The following is a 5,767-nucleotide window of genomic DNA, read 5'->3' as shown; positions in this document are numbered from 1 at the left end:
GAACCCGAATAGGCGATAAACCTGGACTAGAGACTTGAGTGTTTAGGTAGGTCGTGGTCTACACCCACGTCGGCTTTCGCTTGAAGTCTGCCGAGCACATGTCGTGTGCAGACGCTAAGTGGTGGAAACATGTATGAAGAAGTACACCCCTGCAGGGTTAACATCATCTATTCGAATAGCCGTGTCCGCGGTAAAGGACTTCTGGGTTGCTTATATCAGTTCATAGACAAGTGAAAGTGGATACTCTAAAATACGCAAGATAAGCGTGAGTGCTATGGATGGCGTTCTCGTAGGGAGACGGGAGCGGATCCATAGTGGTGTATTGATATGGTGAATATGTGGACTCGTGTGCGCCACCTCAAAAGAGTTACTTGCAGTCATAGTTCAGGTTAGCCACCGAGTCAAAGCTGGCTTGCTGCAGTTAAACCCCACCACCCCTTTGTTGATAACGATGCATATGTAGTTAGTTCTGATGTAAGTCTTGCTGGGTACATTTGTACTCACGTTTGCCTATTTTATGTTTTTGCAGAGAGACTTCGGTCTCGCTAGTAGTTCCGCGTGGACTTCGACGTTTAGCTTGTTACCTCAGCTACGATCTTGTGCCTCGGCAGGATCTGGTAGATAGTCAGGCTTCTCAGCCTTTTTCATTTATAGATGTCTGTACTCAGACATGATAGCTTCCGCATGTGCTTGACTTGTATGCTCTGAATGTTGGGTCGTGAGACCCCTGTTTGTAATATCTCGCTCCTCGGAGCCTATTGAATAAATACTTGGGTCGTAGAGTCATTTTGTGATGCCATGTTGTATTGCACATATCGAGCATATTGTGTGTATGTTATTGAAATGCTTGATATGTGTGGGGTCTGACTATCTAGTTGTTTATCTTTAGTAGCCTCTCTTACCGGGAAATGTCTCCTAGTGTTTCCACCGAGCCATGGTAGCTTGCTACTGCTCCGGAACACTTAGGCTGGCCGGCATGTGTCCTTCTTCGTTCCTGTGTCTGTCCCTTCGGGGAAATGTCACGCGATGAATACCGGAGTCCTGTTAGCCCGCTACAGCCCGGTTTACCGGAGTCCTGCTAGCCCAGTGCTACAGCCCGGACCCACTTGCTGATGACCGACACGTTCGAAGCTGGGTCATGGATGCCTGTCCCTGTAAGTCTGTGCCACTTTGGGTTTACGACTAGTCATGTCAGCCCGGGCTCCTTATCATATGGATGCTAGCGACACTATCATATACGTGAGCCAAAAGGCGCAAACGGTCCCGGGCAAAGGTAAGGCGACACCCGTGGGGATACCGTGCGTGAGGCCGCAAAGTGATATGAGGTGTTACCGGCTAGATCAATGTGACATCGAGTCGGGGTCCTGACAGCGTTGGTATCAGAGCTTGACTGCCTGTAGGATTACCAAGCCAAACTGGTCGAAGTTGAGTCTAGAAATTCTTTAGTTATATAAGGGAATTGATTGTGGGATGGAACGTAAGGCTCTTTTTACTCCTTATACCTCATGCCCTTCTGATCTGAGTCATCTTATCTTTCCTACGGGGTTAAGGAACTAGGCTTTCTCTTCTTTCTATCAGGATCACGTATTACTAGTCCGTAGACTTATAAGATTGTTCGATTTAAGCTTGAGTCCAGTTCCTACTACTTCTGTATGTTAACTGATGATCTCGAAACCTTGATATTGTGCTTCTGAGTGGTTATGCCATCATTTTTTGTGATTGTCTCAAATCTTTTGAGCATTTACAGCTGTTATGCTGTCCGAGTCATCCTAGGTTTCTAAATAGTCTGAAGCATTTGCAAAATCCCTTCCTTCCGTTCCGATGTTCCTTTGGGCCAGATTAACCACACTAATCAGTGAGTTGAGGTACTCCGTTACCTTGACATATATGTTGGAGATATTATTATGACCCTAGGTGTCTTAGGGGATCATCTAGTAATTTAGCCATGATTTGTGTTCCCAGTGTGATGATTCTGGCCATCATTCTCGAAAGCATCCCGTGATGCTACTTAGTAATAGGTATTCTGTTCCTGGGTTCTTGAACCCGAGATTCACTCTACCTACTTCATGTTGATAGTAATTGCTAGCGCCTTTAGGATATTAGTAACCTTTGTGATAGTCCTTGAAGTCCGTGGTATCTTCTTCTTCCAAATACCATGAACTACTTATGGCAGAAGTTCCTCGTTGAACTGAAATATCACAACAGGATTATTCTTGAGGAGTTCTCCATTCATAAATTGTGACTCTGCCAGTTCTACCTCTCTGCATGGGTTATCCGGAAGAAATATGTTGAACTTGGTTCGACATACTAATCTATGCATCCACAACTCAGAAAATTATATGTTCCTTTGAGTTGTTCTCTTTAGTTGCATTCTGACCCTCGTCTATCAATTGATAGTCAAGAGTATGCGTGCGTTCATTTATCGATGCCTATTACTCTTGTGGTCCGTCAAGCCATTCTATCGCAGAATGACTAGGAGAAACAAACTCCAGTACCACTTCCATATCTAGGATTGGGTCAAAGCAATTGTGCTCCGCAGATCAAAATGCCAGCCCAGCTTTTGATTCTGTTCTACCCTGAAGTATTACCGTCTTATGTCAGGATTTTCATGAGAATTGCACCGGCTCTTGTGAATTCTTGATGTAGTGATACTTCTCGCCATTATTATTCATCCCTCGGTTCCGTGTTGTCGCAACCGGAATGCCGACAAGTGAATCGTGATGTGTGAATTCAATACTCCTAGCAACCTTGTTGCTTGGTAGTTAAAGGATAATAATTTCATTCTTAGCATGTTGGTTTTGAATCATCCTTCTAAGACTGATCGTGCTACCTAGTCCCTATTTCGGTGCACCCTTCGATTGATGAGTTAGGATCTTGTTAAGTCCTCACTCATTTGATCATACCGTCTTGCCCTCAAAAGCGAGATTGTTCTCGAGCCTAGTAACATACCGGTGGTTCGTGATTTTCTGAATGTCTTCTCGGAAGTATCACCAGGTCGTCACCTGACCGTTATGTTGAGGTCGTGATCAAGTTGGTTCTTGTGAACCACCCTTCTCCAAGAATCTGTGTTGGGTATCCCTGAGCTAGTTGGTGAAGCTAGACAACAACTTGGAGAGTTGGAAGATAAAAGCCTGTCTGACTTAGTTCATGTTAAGGGATATCTTTCTGTGTATGTGTGGTGTTGAAGAAAGATGATATCTTCATTAATTGGTCCTTGTGATCAGTTGTTGGACCTATTGTCTTACCCCATCTTTGATTTGAGTATGGGCTATCATCCAATCAGACCAGAACCAACGATATTCGTAATGTTGTCTTACTCGTGGTTGATCCCTCGAGCATACACCATTATATCTTTTGGGTCTGACCAATGCTATCACTTGTTCTCTTAACTATGGAATTCCTTTTAAGGGAAAACCCGGAAGAATTGTTGTTGAGCCCATTGACAACATCCTTATCTCCTCCATGATTTTGTTGAACATTAAGCTAGTGTTGGAAACTTTTGAAAGCATTTTCTTCATGCTAGCTCATGAAGTATTTGTTTGATGAAAGGAGTGACTTCCTTTTATACACGTGCATCTGATGCAAGTTGCCGCCGTGGATTCGAGAAAGTCAATGTTGCTTCCTCTGGAATCATCGCAAGTCAGTCATGCACACGTGCGAAGTATTCTATGGTCTGGAGACTTGCAACCTTCATTCCATATGTGTATCCTAGCACACCAAGCCACTGATTGATTTGTTCAAGGAAAAGGAGTTGATGTGCTAATCCTAGGTCATGCACAAGACTTCAATATCCTCGCTGATGGTTCCCAACTAGAACTCGGTAGTGTTTTATTATAAGACTACTTTGTGGTCATACTTGTCTGGGACAACATGTTCACATGTTGTAGCAGAACCAGCTCATGTTTTGGAGCTTACTATCGTAGCTCACTCCCCGAGAATCCCGCAACATTATCTCGTCGATTTGCGTTGCAAACTTTCATTTTTCTTTCTAGACTTGATGAGTCTGGGATATCCTGACACCAACCAGATCTGAATCTCAGGCAGATGTGATGGTTGGAACATTTCCCAAGAATTATAATATTGGTCCCTCGATAATCGGTAAAATGGATGTCGTGGCCAAAACACCAGCCGGAAGACCTATTATTGTAATATCTTGTTTGAGGAAGTTGGCCACCTCCCCATAGGGATTTCGTAGGATTTACTCCCTAGTTGCCCCTATGGATTTTGAGATCCCGAAGTCCGACCTTTACTTGATGTTCTAGTTAGCAAACCATATCTATGATTGGGTTACACTAGCATGTCAAGGAGAACATTAGAAGCGGAGTGCTAAATGTCTCTCGGTCGATCATCCAGATTTTGTTTCCTTGGCCTCGCTAAGGTGAAATCTGAGAAAGTGTTATCTTCCTTTGCATCTGCATCATCCTTCCTCATTCATCATGGTAGTAAGTTGTGTTGCCAGAATCCTTGACACGGATATTGGTAAAATCTTGATGAATGTGGAAATGCTCAAGTTCTTGAGAGCATGCACAAGCGCTACGTGTTATCATCGGCACTAACCGGGATTGCTCCTAGTCTCTTCGGTTATGCTATAACCACTCCAACAGTGAATTCACTCTTTATTGTTGGGTTCTTCCCCAGTTACCAGAATCATTCCCATCATTTGCATTTTGTTCCCAGCTTGCACCGCCAATGTGCCATTCTACCATGGGTCTCTTCCATTTCCGGTGATAAGCAAAATTCATCCATTACGCTGTCTTCAACAAGGTAATCCACATCATCCAAGTCCGAGTATGCCATTCTACCGACCCCCTCCAAACGATCGCTCGAGAATTGCCTTAGGCTGGTTTAAAGAGTTTCAATGATCTCTGAATCAAAAGTAATTCTTTTTGCCACTTAAGGGGATATCTCTACGAGTCACCTTCCCTAAGGTGTATCGTTATGGTATCATGGCAACTCAACTCCTCGCTACGTTGACAATCGTTTACCACCTTCTTAGGTATGAAATTATTGTCTACCTAGTAAACCTTCGTCACCCGTTTCTTCCACCCCTATTGATGTGTATCTCGTGTCTCAACCCGAAAGATGGTTCTATGTCTCATTCCGTGAGTTAATCCTGAGTTGTTCGACCTTCGAGAAGAACCATTCTTTTAGGGTCTCTCTTTACCTCTCGTTGTCATGTTAGTTGGAGTTCTCAGAGCAAAACTTCGAGACAATGATGGTGAACGAATCAACGTCCATTTGAAGTGCGACCTGGATCGTGAAGATTGTGCTAGTTTGCGTTTCCCCTTCACCTTACCCTACGCTTGAATCTCGAGACGAGATTCTTGTTTAGTGGGGGTGAGTTGTCACATCCCTAGTTTCTGGCAGTGCTCTAGGCTAGCTTCATGTTTGCATCATGTTTAAATTTTGCCTAAAACTGAAATGGGGATGTTCAAACCCTAGCATTAAATCAACTCAACTAGGGTGAATTAAAATCTTTTCAATAAACCCAAAAGGTTCCTAAGAAAAGTTCATGATTTCTGGTTAAGGTGGAAACCTCTGCCAAAAATGATGATTATATTCTTAGGTCATTTTTGGATTTTTGAATTAAATCATATTGTATCTGACTTTGGGCATTTAAATACTATAAATAATTTAAATGCTCAAATAAATGTTGGAAATTGATAAGGGTCACTGAAATAATTCAGAAAGTACCCATAATTATTTCCAGGATTTTATAAAATGATTTGATATTTTAAAACAAATCAAAAACAAATTGCAGAAATAG

The sequence above is a fragment of the Triticum dicoccoides genome, chromosome 6B (assembly GCF_002162155.2).
Source record: "Triticum dicoccoides isolate Atlit2015 ecotype Zavitan chromosome 6B, WEW_v2.0, whole genome shotgun sequence".
Taxonomy (NCBI): domain Eukaryota; kingdom Viridiplantae; phylum Streptophyta; class Magnoliopsida; order Poales; family Poaceae; genus Triticum; species Triticum dicoccoides.
This window is presented reverse-complemented; position numbering follows the sequence as displayed.